Consider the following 23834-nt stretch of genomic DNA (forward strand, 5'->3'; position numbering starts at 1 on the left):
AAGGATTATCCCGTTTATCTACCTCTTTTCACACAGAACCTGGGCCCAGGTAGAAACGGATTTTCAATCTACCTGTGTTTTCTTCCTATTCCTTAATTATAAGGAGGACTCAGAACAGGTCGTATATATGATCATAAGATAATCTGTTTGGCTACAGTTATATATATCCTTTCCTTGCTATATATAAATCAATACAATGTTGCATAAAAAGCTGTTCTAGGAAAGTATTATGATAGATAGTTATCCCACTGCAGTGGTAGTATTATACTTTCTTTAGTACCTAAACAATATGCATATGTCTTTCCAGCATGTTTTTGTTACTTTGTAAATAAATTTGTCGTGTTAATAGAAAGAGAGAAGCGCTCAACCTGGAAACGAACAATAGCATAATAGCTTGTTCTATGGCTAGTTACCACCCAAGAAGCAGCCTCTTTTTGCCCAACATGTGCCTTTCACAGAGAAAAACTTTCCTGAAGCATATCAGTCTGATCCTGACTTCACAGTACAGTCCAGCCCCGAAATACCAGGCAATCCTTCTCTGAACAAGAGAAACAGCAAAACCCCAGACGTACGTTTCGGCCTATTGTGGGCCTCGTCAGTGAGGTGCAGCCATATCCCTCTAGGCACACTGAGCAACGGGTCCACGTCTGGATTCCCGCATCACACTTAGGGAGACTTCCCAAAATGTCATAATTTGCATAAATAGAAAGAGAGAAGCGCTCAACCTGGAAACGAACAATAGCATAATAGCTTGTTCTATGGCTAGTTACCACCCAAGAAGCAGCCTCTTTTTGCCCAACATGTGCCTTTCACAGAGAAAAACTTTCCTGAAGCATATCAGTCTGATCCTGACTTCACAGTACAGTCCAGCCCCGAAATACCAGGCAATCCTTCTCTGAACAAGAGAAACAGCAAAACCCCAGACGTACGTTTCGGCCTATTGTGGGCCTCGTCAGTGAGGTGCAGCCATATCCCTCTAGGCACACTGAGCAACGGGTCCACGTCTGGATTCCCGCATCACACTTAGGGAGACTTCCCAAAATGTCATAATTTGCATAAATAGAAAGAGAGAAGCGCTCAACCTGGAAACGAACAATAGCATAATAGCTTGTTCTATGGCTAGTTACCACCCAAGAAGCAGCCTCTTTTTGCCCAACATGTGCCTTTCACAGAGAAAAACTTTCCTGAAGCATATCAGTCTGATCCTGACTTCACAGTACAGTCCAGCCCCGAAATACCAGGCAATCCTTCTCTGAACAAGAGAAACAGCAAAACCCCAGACGTACGTTTCGGCCTATTGTGGGCCTCGTCAGTGAGGTGCAGCCATATCCCTCTAGGCACACTGAGCAACGGGTCCACGTCTGGATTCCCGCATCACACTTAGGGAGACTTCCCAAAATGTCATAATTTGCATAAATAGAAAGAGAGAAGCGCTCAACCTGGAAACGAACAATAGCATAATAGCTTGTTCTATGGCTAGTTACCACCCAAGAAGCAGCCTCTTTTTGCCCAACATGTGCCTTTCACAGAGAAAAACTTTCCTGAAGCATATCAGTCTGATCCTGACTTCACAGTACAGTCCAGCCCCGAAATACCAGGCAATCCTTCTCTGAACAAGAGAAACAGCAAAACCCCAGACGTACGTTTCGGCCTATTGTGGGCCTCGTCAGTGAGGTGCAGCCATATCCCTCTAGGCACACTGAGCAACGGGTCCACGTCTGGATTCCCGCATCACACTTAGGGAGACTTCCCAAAATGTCATAATTTGCATAAATAGAAAGAGAGAAGCGCTCAACCTGGAAACGAACAATAGCATAATAGCTTGTTCTATGGCTAGTTACCACCCAAGAAGCAGCCTCTTTTTGCCCAACATGTGCCTTTCACAGAGAAAAACTTTCCTGAAGCATATCAGTCTGATCCTGACTTCACAGTACAGTCCAGCCCCGAAATACCAGGCAATCCTTCTCTGAACAAGAGAAACAGCAAAACCCCTGACGTACGTTTCGGCCTATTGTGGGCCTCGTCAGTGAGGTGCAGCCATATCCCTCTAGGCACACTGAGCAACGGGTCCACGTCTGGATTCCCGCATCACACTTAGGGAGACTTCCCAAAATGTCATAATTTGCATAAATAGAAAGAGAGAAGCGCTCAACCTGGAAACGAACAATAGCATAATAGCTTGTTCTATGGCTAGTTACCACCCAAGAAGCAGCCTCTTTTTGCCCAACATGTGCCTTTCACAGAGAAAAACTTTCCTGAAGCATATCAGTCTGATCCTGACTTCACAGTACAGTCCAGCCCCGAAATACCAGGCAATCCTTCTCTGAACAAGAGAAACAGCAAAACCCCAGACGTACGTTTCGGCCTATTGTGGGCCTCGTCAGTGAGGTGCAGCCATATCCCTCTAGGCACACTGAGCAACGGGTCCACGTCTGGATTCCCGCATCACACTTAGGGAGACTTCCCAAAATGTCATAATTAGCATGATATTCAAATACGGAGGTCCGGAGGTATGTGTTGAGGCAAACACTTGGGACCGCTACATACCGCAGTTTCCTGGAAAGCTGCATTTGTTTGGACTTAAAAGCAATAACGGCACTTCTAAACAAGTATTGTATTACTATGCTAGACAGAGAGGACGCTCTTACCTCGGAGTTCTAGCATATAAGTCTTTTTATATAGCTCCTGATGAAAAGCAAAAAATTAGCCTTTGAAAAAGAAAGGATTATCCCGTTTATCTACCTCTTTTCACACAGAACCTGGGCCCAGGTAGAAACGGATTTTCAATCTACCTGTGTTTTCTTCCTATTCCTTAATTATAAGGAGGACTCAGAACAGGTCGTATATATGATCATAAGATAATCTGTTTGGCTACAGTTATATATATCCTTTCCTTGCTATATATAAATCAATACAATGTTGCATAAAAAGCTGTTCTAGGAAAGTATTATGATAGATAGTTATCCCACTGCAGTGGTAGTATTATACTTTCTTTAGTACCTAAACAATATGCATATGTCTTTCCAGCATGTTTTTGTTACTTTGTAAATAAATTTGTCGTGTTATCTGAACTTATGTGCATCCGTGTATTTATGTCTCTTGCTAGCTCCCAGTCAAGCACCAGTTTGGGTTAAATGGAGTTCTATTGAGTGCTGAAATCCCCCATCTTTACACAGTATCTCATATAGCTCTACTGTGGCTATTTCTCTCCTTTCTAAATAATTTGAAGTTATAACTACTTTTGGGGGTCTGCACCTGATCTAGTATTGGATAGTTACCGCCTAGATCTCTAAATTATAAATTTTCTATCCTGTTTAAACAGGAAGCTTAAACAATCCTCTCCCAACATTTTCTTTGTAAATTTTATATATATATGTATATATATATATATATATATATATATATATATATAGGCAAAAAATTGGTGTATGCGCACTCTCACCAACGTTCAACAACTACCAGGGTGCTATACGGTGTATGATAGAAAAACAAAAAAGAAGCACTCACTGGATTTTCATCAAAAAGTGACCAGAAATTTAATGTAGTTTGTGACGTTTCGGGACAACAACAGTCCCTTCCTCTGACAAATAAACACTGAACAAAAGCTGCCTTAAATAGGCTCCCAAATACACTCCCCTCAGGTTCAGCCAATCAGGCTGAATAATTACACACACCCATTAAGTGACCAATGAAAAAACATAATCCAAATTGTGCATGTGACTGTTATAACGTTATTGGAAAAAAACTTTAAAAACACATTCCCTTTGGATCCCAATGCTAGTAGTCATGCCCTCTAGTGACAATAAACATCATATGTAATTATCAATCGTCTAAATAAATGCAAAAGATCATAAAATCATCTATTATTAAACATCCAATCAAACATTGGATTACAAAAACTCAACTTGTAATAGATTCCAATTCGTCATTCCTCTTACTCCTGATCCGCCCCTTGTTGCCAGGGACGCAATCAGCTGTAAGACTATAGCCATCAACCAAAGTTACGGATCAGTCCCTGATTACTGGGCACACAGACCTCGTCTAATTCTAACCCTCAAACCAAATGCGCATCACCACACACAATAGCGCATCTACTGCTAAATTCCTTATTGTCTGCACCTTTCTAGATACTCGGTACCCGATCGCCTTGTGAAAAACTAACAAGCATGTAAACATAAAATCGTCCAATGGCAAGATGCCATGTAAAAATGGGCGTGTATAAAGGAGCGTGTATGCCTCAGTAGTAGATATGCTAATGTCTAATACATCACCTACCAAAAAGCCAATAGCAAGGAGCCACGACAGAAAATAGGCGTATACATAAAGGCTTGCCTGTCTCAAACGTAAATACACTGACATCCGATACATCGCAACCACAACAAAAAAGTGAAAACAAAAATCCCAACAACACAAAATGCACCAATGCACAAGCCAACACAAGCACACCGCTCCAATCCCTCTGTGCACCGGCGACCGCATCATACACAGCGCAATCGCAATGTCCAAATTGTCAATATGCACATAAAGCAAAGATCAGCCACATCCAGTGCAACACACCCCCGGGTGTACACAACTAAACTTATAACAATGATTTACTTCTAGAACACCTATTTGGTGTCCCGCATATTTAATATGTTTTCTTAAATATTGCCATCTATAAATCAGTGAAACAAATCCAGCCAATCGCTAAAAGTCTAGCCCTACTAGGGCGTGTTTATTAACTCATAGTGCCTAAAAAGTGAGCCTATTGCTCAAATCCTAACGTGAACTATTGTCACTTAAAGATTATATAATCCCCGTCTAGGAAAAAGGGGACTGAAAAAATTCCAAAAATTTATTTAAAGAATATTAACACATGTGTCTAAATGTGTGGACCTAAAATTATCACCTAAAAAGTGCATAAACCTAAAAAATAAGTGAATCTAAAAAATAAGTGAATCTAAAAGATAAAAACATATATCCCCACATGTTAACCACACCATGTCTTTGCCCCAATCTCGGGCATCCAACTGTACCCCCAAAAGGAAACAAGGGGGGGGGGGAGGGAAAGACAAAAAGGGGCTACATCATGTAGGGCATGACAAAACTGCAGAAGGATCCAATAGGAATCGTGTAACCACTCCATTGGAGTGATACACCACACGAACAGTACAATTAAAATAAAACAGTTAAAAACAAAAATTTGCACATGGAGAACTGACAAAGAACAAATATTACCTATTGAAAAAATATCAATATAATCTTATCAAAAAAAGGCAATTATTCAAGAAAAAACAAAAAACAAATATGTTACAGCGGATTATCATGGACTCTCACCAAAGCATGGAATCACATGGGGATTCCTAAGTAATCAAAAATTAAAAAATAAAAATAAATGAAAAATAAATAAAAAAAATAAAAATAAAAAAGTATAAACAGGCCAAAAAGTGTAAAAATAGGTCAAAAATAGAATCCAAGATCAATTGAAAAAATCAAAAAATCAAAAAAATCAAAAAAATCAAAAAAATAAATCATAATAATGATGACCAAAAACTGAAAATATATGCATAGAATCAAAAAACAGGCCAAAATTTATAACAATGGATCAAAAATAGAATCCAAAACAATTAAAAATCAAAAAAAAATTGAAAAAATTTGAAAAAAATTTGAAAAAAATCTGCTGATAATGGACTCATGGACTCTCATATACGTAACAGCGGGATATCATGGACTCTCTCAGAGGCATAGAATCTCTTATGGATTCCTAAAGAATCAAAAAAACCAATTACATATGATGTTTATTGTCACTAGAGGGCATGACTACTAGCATTGGGATCCAAAGGGAATGTGTCTTTAAAGTTTTTTTCCAATAACGTTATAACAGTCACATGCACAATTTGGATTATGTTTTTTCATTGGTCACTTAATGGGTGTGTGTAATTATTCAGCCTGAACCTGAGGGGAGTGTATTTGGGAGCCTATTTAAGGCAGCTTTTGTTCAGTGTTTATTTGTCAGAGGAAGGGACTGTTGTTGTCCCGAAACGTCACAAACTACATTAAATTTCTGGTCACTTTTTGATGAAAATCCAGTGAGTGCTTCTTTTTTGTTTTTCTCTCTCTCTCTCTCTCTCTCTCTCTCTCTCTCTCTCTCTCTCTCTCTCTCTCTCTCTCTCTCTCTCTCTCTCTCTCTCTCTCTCTCTCTCTATATATATATATATATATATATATATATATATATATATATATATATATATATATATAAAATATGTATTAAAAAATAAATAGAACATATTCTGCTATGTGAAAAACATTGGAATGTGAAATATGAGAGATAGCAAAAGAGAGGGGGGGAGAAAGCAAAAGAGGGGCATAGAGAGAGCAAAAGAGAGGGGGGAGAGAGCAAAAAGAGGGGGGAAGAAAGAGAGAGAGCAAAAGAGAGACAGCAAAAGAGAGAGGGAAGAGAGAGCAGAAGAGGGGGAGAGAGAGAGAGCACAAAAGAGGGGAAGAGAGAGCTCAAAAGAGAGGGGGAGAGCGCAAAAAAGAAGGGGGGGAGAGAGCGCAAACGAGAAGGGGGAGAGAGTGCAAAAGAGAAGGGGAGAGAGCGCAAAAGAGAGGGGTGAGAGCGCTAAACAGAGGGGGAGAGAGAGCAAAAGAGGGGGGAGAGAGATAGCAAAAGAGAGGGGGAGAGCGCAAAAGAGGGGGGAGAGATTGCAAAAGAGGGGGGAGAGAGAGCAAAAGAGGGGGGAGAGAGAGAAAAAGAGAGTGGGAGAGAGTGCAAAAGAGGGGGGAGAGAGAGCACACAAGAGGGGGGAGAGAGAGCAAAAGAGGGGGAGAGAGAGAGCAAAAGAGAGGGTAGAGAGCGCAAAAAAGAGGGGTGAAAGAGTGCAAAAGAGGGGGAGAGAGCGCAAAAGAGGAGGGAGAGAGCACAAAAGAGGGCGGAGAGAGCGTGAAAGAGGGGGGAGAGAGAGCAAAAGAGAGGGGGGAGAGAGCGCAAAAGAGAGGGGAGAGAGCGCAAAAGAGGGGGAGAGAGAGCAAAGGAGGGGGAGAGAGAGCAAATAGTCAAGTAGCTGAAAACATGTAAAATCATATTTATGCAATATTCATATTTAATAAAGTGCATGTATTAACTGTAAATATTTCATATTCCAATTTTCTTCACATAGGAGAATATGTTCTAAGTATTTTAAATAGATATTCCTATATGAATATCTGTATATAGTTATAGTTATACCTATATATAATTGTATATATATTATAGGTATAAATATATATTTTACCAAACATACACTATCTACAGGTATATAAATATATATATATATATATATATATATATATATATATATATATATATATATATATATATAATATGTATTAAAAAATAAATAGAACATATTCTGCTATGTGAAAAACATTGGAATGTGAAATATTAATATTTTAATATTTCATGTTGGGTTCGCACACTTGAGAAAATGTGATTGGGCTTGCATGACTTTTTGGGTGTTAGGATTTTTCACTTTTTACACTTCTTTAAAGTCTATGGGGGAATACGTTAACATGGTCTTGATATTCCAGGTTCAGCTTTTTGCGAGTTGGGTTAGTGCTCTTGCAAAAACTTTGTATTTTCAGCTTTGCTACCCGATGCGTGCAAAAAGCTGACTTCTAGCGGAGTTAATGCTTGAGCAGGAGCAATAAATAGCACTCCAATCGTAATCTAGCCCACAAACAGTAGAGATTTGACCCCCTTGACTGACACATTTCTTTGTGCTCTATATTTGTAGTAGATTAAGGCATATTAGGCATTTTACATTTAACTAAACCCATGGACTTTAAAAAATGGACATTTAAGTGTCCAGTATTTTTGGAAAGATGTTACTGAACAGTTTGTAAAATAATGGACTGTGCAGTCGAATAGTGGACACTTGCCAATGCTAATTTGGTTGCAGAAACGTTTCAACATTTTGTTTTAATATTTCTTGTTCTTCTTAAAGCTAATTTTTTTTCCACAACCTCCCTAGTGTAGTTAAAGGGCCAGTAAACCTAGGAAATAATGTTATATAATTCTGCACATAGTGCAGAATTATATAACATTAGCTTAGTTCCAGATCTCTAAAGTGAATAGTTAAATAGATATAATGCAAAGAAAACAGAATACCGCTCTTGGCTCTACTGAGTGGGGCTGTTTTCTTTTCCTAAGCGCATCTGGGCGCACTGTCTAATCACAGCCGGCCCGATCGCGCTATTCAAATCAATGTAGCTTGCTCCCGCTACCAGACCAGAGCGGGAGCGAGCTACATTGATTTTAATAGCGCTATCGGGCACGCTGTGAATAGACAGCGTGCCCGTGATGCACTTAGCAGAAGAAAACAGACCCGCTCAGTAGAGCCAGGAGCGGCGTTCTGTTTTCTTTGCGTTATATCTATTTAACTATTGACTTTAGAATCCTGGAGCTAAGCTAATGTTATATAATTCTGCACTATGTGCAGAATTATATAACATTATTTCCTAGGTTTACTGGCCCTTTAACTTCATTAATGACCATTTAACTTGTATGAAGTCATTTGCCAAGATTCAAGAAAATTAATTTCCAAAACTATTTTGCTTAAAAAAAAAAAAAAAAAAAATTGCTGCAACTATGTGACTTGAAAATGGTGGAATTTATAAAGATTCGTAACCACCGCTCATCAGAACAGCGGGAGGCAAGAACATCTCCACGGAAATCAATGCAGCCACTTCTGTCTTGCAGCTTCCTAACGCATAGAACCACTCCCACTGTCAAGGATACAAAACAAACAAATAAAAACAAGAAACAACAATACTGTCTATAAAACGTATACTCTAATACAAAAGAGAACTTGAAAAAAGTGAAAAATAAAAATGAAAAATGAAATAAAACAAACGACAACACAACCATGTCAGCTTTGAGATAGCAATAAGCAACCTCAAGATTAACCCCTTAATGACCACAGCACTTTTCCATTTTCTGTCCGTTTGGGACCAAGGCTATTTTTACATTTTTGCGGTGTTTGTGTTTAGCTGTAATTTTCATCTTACTCATTTACTGTACCCACACATATTATATACCATTTTTCTCGCCACTAAATGGACTTTCTAAAGATACCATTATTTTCATCATATCTTATTATTTACTATAGAAAAATTATAAAATATGAGGAAAAATTGAAAAAACACTTTGACCCCCAAAATCTGTTACATATCTACAACCACCAAAAAACACCCATGCTAAATAGTTTCTATATTTTGTCCTGAGTTTAGAAATACCCGATGTTTACATGTTCTTTGCTTTTTTTGCAAGTTATAGGGCCATAAATACAAGTAGCACTTTGCTATTTCCAAACCACTTTTTTCCAAAATTAGCGCTAGTTACATTAGAACACTAATATCTTTCAGGAATCCCTGAATATCCCTTGACATGTATATATTTTTTTTTAGTAGACATCCCAAAGTATTGATCTAGGCCAATTTTGGTATATTTCATGCCACCATTTCACCGCCAAATGTGATCAAATACAAAAAATTGTTCACTTTTTCATAAATCTTTTCACAAACTTTCGGTTTCTCACTGAAATTATTTACAAACAACTTGTGCAATTATGGCATAAATTGTTGTAAATTCTTCTCTGGGATCCCCTTTGTTCAGAAATAGCAGACATATATGGCTTTGGCGTTGCTTTTTGGTAATTAGAAGGCTGCTAAATGCCACTGCGCACCACAAGTGTATTATGCCCAGCAGTTAAGGGGTTAATTAGGGAGCTTTTAGGGAGCTTGTAGGGTTAATTTTAGCTTTAGTGTAGTATAGTAGACAACCCCAAGTATTGATCTAGGCACATTTTAGTATATTTCATGCCACCATTTCACCGCCAAATGCGATCAAATTAAAAAAAACGTTAAATTTTTCACAATTTTAGGTTTCTCACTGAAATCATTTACAAACAGCTTGTGCAATTATGGCACAAATGGTTGTAAATCCTTCTCTGGGATCCCCTTTGTTCATAAATAGCAGCCATATATGGCTTTGGCATTGCTTTCTGGTAATTAGAAGGCCGCTAAATCCTGCTGCGCCTCACACGTGTATTATGGCTAGCAGTGAAGGGGTTAATTAGGGAGTTTGTAGGGAGCTTGCAGGGTTAATTTTAGCTTTAGTGTAGAGATCAGCCTCCCACCTGACACATCCCACCCCCTGATCCCTCCCAAACAGCTCCCTTCGCTCCCCCACCCCACAATTGTCCCCGCCATCTTAAGTACTGGCAGAAAGTCTGCCAGTACTAAAATAAAAGGGTTTTAAAAAAAAAATAATATTTTTTTTTAGCATATTTACATATGCTACTGTGTAGGATCCCCCCTTAGCCCCCAACCTCCCTGATCCCCCCAAAACCGCTCTCTAACCCTCCCCTCTGCCTTATTGGGGGCCATCTTGGGTACTGGCAGCTGTCTGCCAGTACCCAGTTTGCAAAAAAAAAGTGCTTTTTTTGGTATGTTTTTTTTTTTTCTGTAGTGTAGCTTCCCCCCCACACAGACAAACCCCCACCACCTTGCTGATCGTTTTTTTGTTTTACGTTTTAGGCATTTATTAACATTTTTTATTGTAGCATTTTCTGTAGTGTAGCGGTTCCCACCCGCTCCCTCCCCGTGCACGCGCCCACCTCCACCCTCCCGTGCACGCGCGCGCCCATGCGCGCCCCCGGCCATCCCCGCCCACGATCCCGCCCCCCTCCACATCACCAGGGCCATCGATGGCCGCCACCCGCCTCCCGGTCCGGCTCCAACCCACCAACGCAGTGAGCCACCGATCTCCGGTGCAGAGAGGGCCACAGAGTGGCTCTCTCTGCACCGGATGGCTTACAAAGGTTATTGCAGGATGCCTCCATATCGAGGCATCACTGCAATAACCGGAAAGCAGCTGGAAGCGAGCAGGATCGCTTCCAGCTGCTTTCCACACCGAGGACGTGCAGGGTACGTCCTCAGGTGTTAACTGCCTTTTTTTTGAGGACGTACCCTGCACGTCCTCGGTCGTTAAGGGGTTAAATATGTCACATGGTTAAAAGGACAGTATACGCCAATTTTCATAACTGCATATAATAGAAACTACTATAAAGAATAATATGCACAGATACTAATATAAAAATCCAGTGTAAAACCTTTTAAAAACTTACTTAGAAGCTCCCAATTTAACACTGTTAATGAGATAAGCCTGGGACACCCACTGAAAGGGGCTGGTAGCAAAACCTACCCGCTCCCCTGCATTTGAAAAGACTAATTATACAAACAGAAGCAGTCTGAAGTCTGTATACATCAGTATACATCTAAAACTTTGGGGCTTGGTTAGGAGTCTGAAAATAAGCACAATGTTATTTAAAAATAAGCAAAACTATACATTTTTATAAAAACACATCCAGATGGGCTATATAAATAGATCATCTACAAAACATTTATGCAAATACAAATCTAGTGTATAATATCCCTTTAATTCTGTTTTTCTATACCTGGTAGATTAGGTGAAAAATCCCCACCATGCTTCAAGTACGTTACAGAATGCTCACCTTAAAGAGACAGTAAAGTCAAACATACCTTCATGATTCAGAAAGAGAATGCAATTATTTAACGTTACTAATTATTTCTATAATCTAATTTGCTTCTTTCTTTTGGCATCTTTTGTTAAAAAGCATAGCCAGGTAGACTCAAGAGCAGTAATGCACTACTGAGGACTAGCTTGTAATTGGTGGCTGCGCATACAGTATATACCTCTTGTCACTGCTTCACCCAAAACGTTCATCTTGCTCGCAGTAGTATATTGCTGCTCCTCTACCAAGGATACAAACAGAATGAAGCAAATTTGATAATAGAAGCAAATTGGAAGGTTGGGTTTCGTATGCCCATAACGATCCCTATAGCAGAGGTGACCATTATTGCAATCTTTCAAAAAAGTTTTTATTCATTATAGCTTTGAATGCCATAAATGGTCTTTAAGTTTCTTTAAAACCTGTGTTTTGAGGTGATGAATGCAAGAAGACCTTTTACTACAGAACATTATGGGTAATTTTAGTCAGATATTTTCTGTGTCTGTGCAAATATCCGTAAAGAAAAATAAAAGATCAAAATGAGTAGGTGGTTGCGTTTGCAGTGCATAATGGAAACCTTTTCTTTGTTATTTCCTCATTTCTTTGATATGTAAATTTACAGTATTCACCGTACATTTGCATAAGGACATATCCATTGTGCATCCAATACTGTTCCTGTGGGACATATTTTGAATCTGCAACTACTAGATGAAGCTTATTTTTTGTAATCAGTTTAATTTTTTCAAGTTTAAAATGTTAAAAAAAAATTGTATTTGCATTGAAACCAGTAGCAGTACTATTCTGTTTCTTTTCCCCCTGAAATTGTGTACGTCAATAATTACTAGTCAGAGTCTTTCAATGCTAAAACATTCCTATTAAGTGTTCTTGCAAGCTGAGTTAGTGTATGATTGTTTAAAATATCTGTATAAAATGATATGGATCACTTTTTTGACACAATTTAAAAAATATATATTTCTACAAAATATCATCCATTCAATTTAAGGGTTATGGAAGTCAAAATTAAACTTTAATGTTTCAGGATAGAGTGTACAAAAAAAAAGAAAAAAAGAAAAAGAAAAGCCCAAATTTGCTTCTGTTTTCAAATTTACATATTTCTTTCAGTTTCCTTTGTTGAACTGCACCTTGAGCAATATATTGCAGCAGTGTTCAGAATAGTGGCCTAGATTACAAATGGAGTGCAAACATATTAGAGCTATTATGCTTGAACATTGCTTGAGCGGATCCAATAGAGCTTCTATTTTTGCTCTCCATTTGTAATCCCAAATTCTTTTTTTCATGCTTAAAGGGCCATGATACCCACATTTTTTCTTTCATGATTTAGAAAGAGAATGCATTTTTAAACATCTTTCTAATTTACTTCTATTATCTCATTCTCTTGATATTCATTGCTGAAAAGCATATCTAGATATGCTCAGTAGCTGCTGATTGGTTGCTGCACATAGAAGCCTCATGTGATTGGCTCACCCATGTGCATTGCTTTTTCTTCAAATAAGGATATCTAAAAAATGAAGCAAAATAAATAATAGAAGTAAATTGTAATGTTGTTTAAATTTGTATGTTCTATCTGAATCATGAAAGAAAGATTTTGGGTTTAGTGGCCCTTTAAGCTATAGGGGCCCATTTATCAAGCTCCGAATGGAGCTTGAAGGGGCGTGTTTCTGGTGAGTATTCAGACAGCTGATTGGTCGCGAGTCTGTAGGGGGCGGCGTTGCACCAGCAGCTCTTGTGAGCTGCTGGTGCAATACTGAACACGGAGAGCGTATTGCTCTCCGCATTCAGCGAGGTCTGGCAGACCTGATCCGCACTGTCGGATCAGGTCCGACAGACATTTGATAAATGGGCCCCATTGACTAGAGCGTGCTAACATCTGCATGTAGGATAGAGCCAGAGAACTAAATGCCTCACATGATCAACTTCTATGGGGTCACACAGTAAAATTTATGTTGGATATCGCTAAGCTGACGGTGCGCAGGTAGTTCTCACATAGTTCTGTGCTACACAATATTAATGAAAGTTAAAAGACCAAAAAAACACAGTAGAATACAGTAGAATAGAATAATTGGCAAATACACAATAAAGGGCCAGGTTACAAGTGGAGCGCTAAATATTGCTTTTGTGAAAGCGATATTTGCGCTCCACTGAGTAATACCAGCACACGCTAATGTGCGCTGGTATTTCAAGTTGACAGCAATGGTTTATTTTGCAAATACACTGTTCTAGCTGAAAGATACAATGCTCTTTTCCCTGTAATATTTTCTTCTGATGACATGAGGACGAGTAAGTGGGACATAGGCAGTAGCAATGGATGGGCCAGGTTGACAGAAAGGAGGGCAAGTATTTAAACTATAAATTGAGGGATGACCAGCAAGGGAGAAGTTAAATGGGACAGCCAGTGGTATAGACTGTGCTAGATTGAGAGTGAGGAGGTTAGACATGACCAGCTTGGGTTAAATGAGTTGTGGCAAAAGATAGCTGTATTGCCAAATATTGGTAAACATTCTTGGTAGAACCTGTCCAGGCTGATAATAGACCCATAAGGCCCAAAGCAATTAAATACTTTGTAAAAGAGTTTTGCTTTTTGCTTTTATTGAAAGCTATTAATTCACTTTTCTGTGTTTCTTATGTTTCTTTGCCCAGTATGGGCTGCTCAAGGTAACTAAGAGCCAATAATTCAGACTAAGGGGTAGATTTATTAAGCAACGGATGCTGCTTTCTACCCATAGTTTCCGGCTCGCCAGAAGCAGAAGTTAAGAAACAGCGGTCGTAAGACCACGGCTTCTTAACTTCTCCGCTATCTTTTAGGTGGCGGACTGCAATCATCCCAATCCGATCGGGATGATTGACACCCCCTGCTAGTGGCCAATTGGCCGCAAATGTGCAGGGGGCAGCATTGCACAATCATTTCACAAGAAATGCTTGTGTAATATTAAATGCCGACAGCATGCGATGCCGGGTGGACATGTTTCGCTACAGCAAATCATGTCCGCCCGGCATTTGATAAATTGACCCCTATGGGCTAGATTACGAGTGGTGCGCTAACTGTTGCACGCAAGCTATATCAGATATTTTTGGCCTTTTGTGTGTATTGGAAATAGTGCACGTATTATGATTATAAAAATATAATCATATATACATATAGGTATATATATTTTACCAAAAATCCATCAGATATATAAAGAAATATTTATTTAAGAATAAATAGAACATATTCTATGTAAAGAACATTGGAATGTGAAATATTCATATTTCATGCTGGGTTATCGCACTTGGATAAATTCGAGTGTGGGTGTTTTTTTTCCTCTCTCCATTTTGCTCATTTGATGTCTGAGGGAATACGTTAACGAGTTTGTGATATTCGAAGTTCGGCTATTTGGTTTTACTCACATGCAATTCAACTCGAGCATAACCCAACATCCGCAAAAAGCCTCCATCTACCAAAGTTAAAGGGATACTAAAACCAAATTTGTCTTTAATGATTCAGATAGAGCATGCAATTTTAAGCATCTTTCTAGTTTACTCTTATTATCAATTTTTCTTCGTTCTCTTGCTATCTTTATTTAAAAAGCAGGAATGTATAGCTTAGCAGTCGTCCCATTTTTTGTTCAGAACCTGGGTTATGCTTGTTTATGGATTTGCTAAATGTAGCTACCAATCAAAAAGCTCTATCCAGGGTGCTGAACCTAAAATAAGTGAAGATAGCAAGAGAACCAAGAAAAATTGATAATAGGAGTAAATTAGAAAGTTGCTTAAAATTGCATGATCTATCTGAATCATGAAAGAAAAAATTTGGGTTTAGTGTCCCTTTAACGCACAAGCGGGAGAGATAAATTGCTTGCAAATCTAGCCCTAAGTGGGTTGTACCACATTTTGCAAAAATATTAAACTGCATAATCTATCTGGCTGCTCAGAGTTTTCTGTCATCAGAGGAACTTTTTTCTCTGTGTCACTGGAATGTTACCAGAGCTTCTACTGCTTCTATAATTGAACAATGGCACAATGTGGGAATTTTATGTACCAGAAGGAATGTTTAATATCCTGGGATCTCTGCAGGAGATGTGCTGCAAACCCTAGGCTGATACAGAGAAAAAAGGGTATAAACTCTACAGGGCACAGTTTCACTATGTAATTATAAGGTTGTCAATAATGAAGGTGTAACATTATCAATATACATGAAAAATATAAAACAATATGAAACTGATTCAGTACAAGATAGTTAACATATGAGTGAGAGATAGACACTAGGCAGTGGCAAAGTTCACAATATGGAAATCAAACACAAAACAAGGGCCGCCTCATGATAAAGAAATGTTTGTCCCAGGGATAACGTTGCAGTGGCGGTGGCACCATAGGAATAGTGCATAAAATGCAGGCTGAAACCACCAGCTAGCTAAATTCCAGGTAAACACTAGAGTTGTGGATGGGTGAAAAATTCAGTTCGGCCAAATCTTTTGTACTAAATAGTAAAAAAACGTTGTTTTTCAGAAATTCAGTATTCATTTTGTTTTATATTAAAGAATACGGAATTATCATGGAACATTTAAATTTGTTTTCATTAAATAGATGTAAAAGTTCCTTAAAGGGACACTATACCCAAACATTTTCTTTCATGATTAAGGTAGAGAATATAATTTTAAACAACATTCCAATTTACTTCTATTACCTAATTTGCTTTATTCTTTAGATATACTTTAATGAAGAAATAGCAATGCACACAGAGTGAACCAATCACAGGAGGCATCTATGTGCAGCTACCAATCAGCAGCTACTAACCATATCTAGATATGCTTTTCAGCAAAGAATATCAAGAGAATGAAGCAAAATAGATAATAGAAGTAAATTAGAAAGTTGTTTATAATTGTATGCTCTTTCTAAATCATGAAAGAAAAAAAATGTGTTTCATGTCCCTTTAAGCTACAGATGAAAAAGGTAAAATACTTACCTCTAGCACGCTGGGGAGTCGCGCTATTCCTATTCCCAACCCTTCTACACAGAGCCCCAGGATAACAGGATGCGTAGAGCACACTAAACCTCCTCTTAGCATGGCACTCGGCTTTTGTGAAGAAGGGTTGGGATTAGCGTGCTATGGGTAAGTGTAGTGTGCTATGGAGCCGCACTAATCCCGACCCTTCTTTCCAAAGCCCAAGGCCGTGCTTTTAAGAGATTTAGCACAGATCTCCAGCACGCTATAGGTAAGTATTTTTAACTCCTCAGGTAATTTAAAGGACACAAATGAATACTGATGATTTTTGTCTGTATTTTTTAGTTTTCTTTAAATTTCATTGTGCAGTCGTTTGGATATTCGTTTCTAGAAAATAAAATAAATATATATGTTTTGTTAACAAATTAACATTTGTAACAAAAACAAATGCACATGCCTATTAAACAGCATTGCCTTATTCCTTTGGCCGCGATCCGATATAAATCGTCGCCCGCAAAAGCCGGCGACACCAAATTTTGCGCGGGTTTGGTATCCTATATACGGCGTAACTTAGAAGTTACGTGCGTATATTTCTGCCTTCGCCCGTATTATTTTTACCCTTAGACTGACATACAAAACATGCGCAGTTTGGTATCCAATATACAGCGTAAGGACTTACGCACGCAGATTTCAGAAAATCTACTCCATTCTCATCTCGCCACAAATTGCAGGCACAGGAGCCCTTGCACTGACTAAAAAGCCAACGTAACTCCCTGGAAGCCTTAACAAACACATACATTTAAGCAGCATCTCAAGGTTAAATGGACAGTATACTATGATATTGCTTTTTTAAGGTTTATTTGTGTATTTGAAATAGTCAAATGGATTGAGCTTGTAGGTACTTTATCACATTGGGGACATATACTTGCTTATTTAATATAAATTGGATTACCTTCATCTCTTTATAACCCACTGGTGTAATTTATTCTAATGCTAACACAGCTTGGCACTGATGCCAAAATATATAAAGGGACAGTCAACTCCAAAGAAAACCTTCTTTTAAATAGGGCATGTTATTTCTAGCTACTTTCATATTTAATTAGAACACTTGCTTTGTTCTCTTGGTATTCTTAGTCGAAAGTAAAACCTAGGATGACTCATATGATCATAACACCTTCTTATCATTTATAACACCTTCTAATTATGTGGCGCATCTTTTAGAACTTGCGATTATTTTTTATGATTCGTAGCCTAATTTGCATCAAACTACTCTTTATTGAGACTTTACGTGAACAAAATACTGGCGTAATTACTTGCGACGACTAAAATGTGTATTTGCACACATTTTAGTTGATCGACGGTTTTTCCTACTTTTGCCAGTTTAGCATCTGACGGCGCAGTATATTGGATGGCTCGAGTTGCGAGGTGAAATCACGGGCGGCCAAAAACTACACCGTATATTGGATCGCGCCCTTTATCGGCATATGCCTGCACCTCTGAATTCTCAAGGCACGTTATTGAAATATTACATATAAAACATTGAAAAAATTTATAAAAATTATTAAACACTGTAAATATTCTAAATAAATTTTAGAGTATGTTTAATATATTTTTATATTTATTATTCATTTTTAAAAATATTATATATGTAATATTTCAATGACGCATCTTGAGAATGCTAAGTTTTCATGTGCACTAACCCCGCTGTGTTATGATTTACATTGATGGTGTTATGCAAATGTGATATTCCTATGTTCTTCACATAAAAATAAATTTGTTTAATTATTAAGTATATATATCTGATACTGTTCATGTAAAACACATATCTTTATCTATATATCTATAGTAATATGGTATTCTCATGTTTCTTTCTTTTGTTTTATTGGTATGACACAAGAAAGTGGAGAAAAAAAGCCAAATCTGACACATTCCACGTAAAACTCCAAAAATGGACTGTACGAAATGATTGACACCATCAATTTAATATTTGGTAGCTCACCCCTTGGAAAAGATAACTGAAATCATTTGCTTCCTGTAACCATCAGAGTTTCTAACACCTCTCTACTTGAATTTTGGGCCACTCTTCTTTCGCCAACTGCTCCAGGTCTCTCAGGTTGGGTTCCTTTTCCCAACTGATGTTTTGAGATCTCTCCACAGTTGCTCTATGGGATTGGGATCGGGACTCATTGCTGGCAAGTTCAGTACTCTCCAGTGCTTTGTCTTAAACCATTTCTGGGTGCTTTTTGACGTGTGCTTTGGGTCATTGTCCTGCTGTATGACCTCTGACAGAGACCCAACTTTCTGACACTGGGCCCTACATTGCACCACAGAATTCTTTGATAGTCTTCAGATTTCATAATACCATGCATAAAGTCAAGACATCCAGTGCCTGAAGCAGCAAAGTAACCCCAACTCATCAGTGAAACTCCACCATGTTTGACTGTAGGGACTGTATTCTTTTCTTTTAAAGCCTCATTTCTTTTTCTGAAAACAGTAAAATGATGGGCTTTAACAAAAAGCTGTAATTTTGTTTCGTCTGTCTACAGCACATTCTCCCAAAATGATTTTGGCTTCCTCATGTAAGCTTTGGCAAACTCCAATCTGGCTTTTTTATGTTTCTGTGTCAGCAGTGGGGTCCCTCTGGGTCTCCTACCATAGCGTGCCTTTTCATTCAGATGGTGACATCTAGTGCGAGCTGACACATTTGTACCCGGTGCCTGAAGGTCAGCTTGAATTTTTCTGGAAGTTGATTGAGGTTCTTTATCCACCATTTGAACAATCCTTCGTTGCAATCTTTGATCAATTTGTCTCTTACGTCCACGTCCAGGGAGATTAGCTACAGTGCCGTGGGCTGTAAACTTCTTGATAATGTTGCGCACAGTGGACACAGGAACATTAACATCTCGGGAGATGGACTTGTAACCTTAAGATTGTCCATGCTTTTCCACAATATTTGTACTCAAATCCTCAAACAATTCTTTGCTGCTCTCTCTCTTCTCCATGCTCAGTGTGGCAAACAGAGACACACAACAGAAAGGTTGAGTCAATTTTTCACCATTTTAACTGGTTGCCGGTGTGATTTCTATATTGTTGGCAACTGTTAATTGATACAGGTGAGTTTAACGCATACAGACATATTTAGACATGTATATGTATGTATCTCTATGGTAAAGCCTTTTTATTCTAACACCTGACACCTCATATATTTGAGCCCTTATAACTTTTGATTACAAAAAATGTTTTAAATAATTTTTGTTGGATAGTGTTATTATGAGTGTTCTTTTTATTCAAGCTTAACAGTCAACAAGAGCTCTGAAGTCATACTAACTGGGCGCATGTTAAACTCAATTGTGCTTGAGCGAACCCATTTACTTTCAACTTGCAATACGCAGGCTACTTCTGACATGCGCAAACACTGATGATAAACCGCTTATCGCTCGCAGGCAACAGTTATCGCTCCACTCGTAATCTAGCCCTTTGAAAGGTAGGTGTTTTTACTTAAAAATTATTGTAGTGCAAGTGTCTGTGTCAATTATGTTTATTATTCATATCTTACTTTGTGTGACACAGGTGATTTGTGCAGAAAATTTGTTTTGCTTTTTTGTTTTTTTACATTTGCAAACAAGCTTTAAAATATAAATTTAACTCTTATATGCAAATTAAATTCTAGTAATTTGCATTTTTTGGCTCACATATAACATTTAGTTTAAAAAAAATTGCTTTGTGGGAGATAAATAATACAATTAAATAATATAATTTTAAAATAAATATTGTAACTAATAAAGCAATAATTGCACATCATTTTGCATATTCATTATTTATATTTCTGCACTCAAATGAAAATGTAACATTTTCTTTTTTTAAATACATTTGTACTTTCATAGACCTAGATTTGGAGTTTGGCGTTAGCCGTGAAAACCAGCGTTAGAGGCTCCTAACGCTGGTTTTAGGCTACCGCCGGTATTTGGAGTCACTCAAAATAGGGTCTAACGCTCACTTTTCATCCGCGACTTTTCCATACCGCAGATCCCCTTACGTAAATTGCGTATCCTATCTTTTCAATGGGATCTTTCTAACTCCGATATTTAGAGTTGTTTCTGAAGTGAGCGTTAGACATCTAACGACAAAACTCCAGCCGCAGGAAAAAAGTCAGTAGTTAAGAGCTTTCTGGGCTAATGCCGGTTTATAAAGCTCTTAACTACTGTGCTCTAAAGTACACTAACACCCATAAACTACCTATGCATCCCTAAACCGAGGTCCCCCCACATCGCCGACACTCGAATAATTTTTTTTAACCCCTAATCTGCCGACCGCCACCTACGTTATCCTTATGTACCCCTCTGCTGCCCCTAACACCGCCGACCCCTGTATTATATTTATTAACCCCTAACCTGCCCCCCACAACGTTGCCTCCACCTACCTACACTTATTAACCCCTAATCTGCCGACCGCAAAGCGCCGCCACCTACGTTATCCTTATGTACCCCTAATCTGCTGCCCCTAACACCGCCGACCCCTATATTATATTTATTAACCCCTAATCTGCCCCCCACAACGTCGCCTCCACCTGCCTATACTTATTAACCCCTAATCTGCCGACCGGAGCTCACCGCTATTCTAATAAATGTATTAACCCTTAAAGCTAAGTCTAACCCTAACACTAACACCCCCCTAAGTTAAATATAATTTACATCTAACAAAATTAATTAACTCTTATTAAATAAATTATTCCTATTTAAAGATAAATACTTACCTGTAAAATAAATCCTAATATAGCTACAATATAAATTATAATTATATTATAGCTATTTTAGGATTTATATTTATTTTACAGGTAACTTTGTATTTATTTTAACCAGGTACAATAGCTATTAAATAGTTAAGAACTATTTAATAGCTAAAATAGTTAAAATAATTACAAATTTACCTGTAAAATAAATCCTAACCTAAGTTACAATTAAACCTAACACTACACTATCAATAAATTAATTAAATAAAATACCTACAATTACCTACAATTAACCTAACACTACACTATCAATAAATTAATTAAATACAATTCCTACAAATAAATACAATTAAATAAACTAGCTAAAGTACAAAAAATAAAAAAGAACTAAGTTACAAAAAATAAAAAAATATTTACAAACATAAGAAAAATATTACAACAATTTTAAACTAATTACACCTACTCTAAGCCCCCTAATAAAACAACAAAGCCCCCCAAAATAAAAAATGCCCTACCCTATTCTAAATTGCTAAAGTTAAAAGCTCTTTTACCTTACCAGCCCTGAACAGGGCCCTTTGCGGGGCATGCCCCAAGAAGTTCAGCTCTTTTGCCTGTAAAAAAAAACATACAATACCCCCCCCCAACATTACAACCCACCACCCACATACCCCTAATCTAACCCAAACCCTCCTTAAATAAACCTAACACTAAGCCCCTGAAGATCATCCTACCTTGTCTTCACCTCACCAGGTATCACCGATCCGTCCTGGCTCCAAAATCTTCATCCAACCCAAGCGGGGGTTGGCGATCCATCATCCGGTGGCTGAAGAGGTCCAGAAGAGGCTCCAAAGTCTTCATCCTATCCGGGAAGAAGAGGCGATCCGGACCGGCAACCATCTTGATCCAAGCGGCATCTTCTATCTTCATCCGATGACGACCGGCTCCATCCTGAAGACCTCCACCGCGGACCCATCTTCTTCCGGCGACGTCCAACTGAAGAATGACGGTTCCTTTAAGGGACGTCATCCAAGATGGCGTCCCTCAAATTCCGATTGGCTGATAGGATTCTATCAGCCAATCGGAATTAAGGTAGGAATATTCTGATTGGCTGATGGAATCAGCCAATCAGAATCAAGTTCAATCCGATTGGCTGATCCAATCAGCCAATCAGATTGAGCTCGCATTCTATTGGCTGTTCCGATCAGCCAATAGAATGCGAGCTCAATCTGATTGGCTGATTGGATCAGCCAATCAGACTGAACTTGATTCTGATTGGCTGATTCCATCAGCCAATCAGAATATTCCTACCTTAATTCCGATTGGCTGATAGAATCCTATCAGCCAATCGGAATTCGAGGGACGCCATCTTGGATGACGTCCCTTAAAGGAACCGTCATTCTTCAGTTGGACGTCGCCGGAAGAAGATGGGTCCGCGGTGGAGGTCTTCAGGATGGAGCCGGTCGTCATCGGATGAAGATAGAAGATGCCGCTTGGATCAAGATGGCTGCCGGTCCGGATCGCCTCTTCTTCCCGGATAGGATGAAGACTTTGGAGCCTCTTCTGGACCTCTTCAGCCACCGGATGATGGATCGCCAACCCCCGCTTGGGTTGGATGAAGATTTTGGAGCCAGGACGGATCGGTGATACCTGGTGAGGTGAAGACAAGGTAGGATGATCTTCAGGGGCTTAGTGTTAGGTTTATTTAATGGGGGTTTGGGTTAGATTAGGGGTATGTGGGTGGTGGGTTGTAATGTTGGGGGGGGTATTCTATGTTTTTTTTTACAGGCAAAAGAGCTGAACTTCTTGGGGCATGCCCCGCAAAGGGCCCTGTTCAGGGCTGGTAAGGTAAAAGAGCTTTTAACTTTAGTAATTTAGAATAGGGTAGGGCATTTTTTATTTTGGGGGGCTTTGTTGTTTTATTAGGGGGCTTAGAGTAGGTGTAATTAGTTTAAAATTGTTGTAATATTTTTCTTATGTTTGTAAATATTTTTTTATTTTTTGTAACTTAGTTCTTTTTTATTTTTTGTACTTTAGCTAGTTTATTTAATTGTATTTATTTGTAGGAATTGTATTTAATTAATTTATTGATAGTGTAGTGTTAGGTTAATTGTAGGTAATTGTAGGTATTTTATTTAATTAATTTATTGATAGTGTAGTGTTAGGTTTAATTGTAACTTAGGTTAGGATTTATTTTACAGGTAAATTTGTAATTATTTTAACTATTTTAGCTATTAATAGTTCTTATATTTAACTTAGGGGGGTGTTAGTGTTAGGGTTAGACTTAGCTTTAGGGGTTAATACATTTATTAGAATAGCGGTGAGCTCCGGTCAGCAGATTAGGGGTTAATAATTGAAGTTAGGTGTCGGCGATGTTAGGGAGGGCAGATTAGGGGTTAATACTATTTATTATAGGGTTAGTGAGGCGGATTAAGGGTTAATAACTTTATTATAGTAGCGCTCAGGTCCGGTCGGCAGATTAGGGGTTAATAAGTGTAGGCAGGTGGAGGCGACGTTGTGGGGGGCAGATTAGGGGTTAATAAATATAATATAGGGGTCGGCGATGTTAGGGCAGCAGATTAGGGGTACATAGGGATAATGTAAGTAGCGGCGG

The sequence above is a fragment of the Bombina bombina genome, chromosome 9 (assembly GCF_027579735.1).
Source record: "Bombina bombina isolate aBomBom1 chromosome 9, aBomBom1.pri, whole genome shotgun sequence".
NCBI classification, from domain to species: Eukaryota; Metazoa; Chordata; class Amphibia; order Anura; family Bombinatoridae; genus Bombina; species Bombina bombina.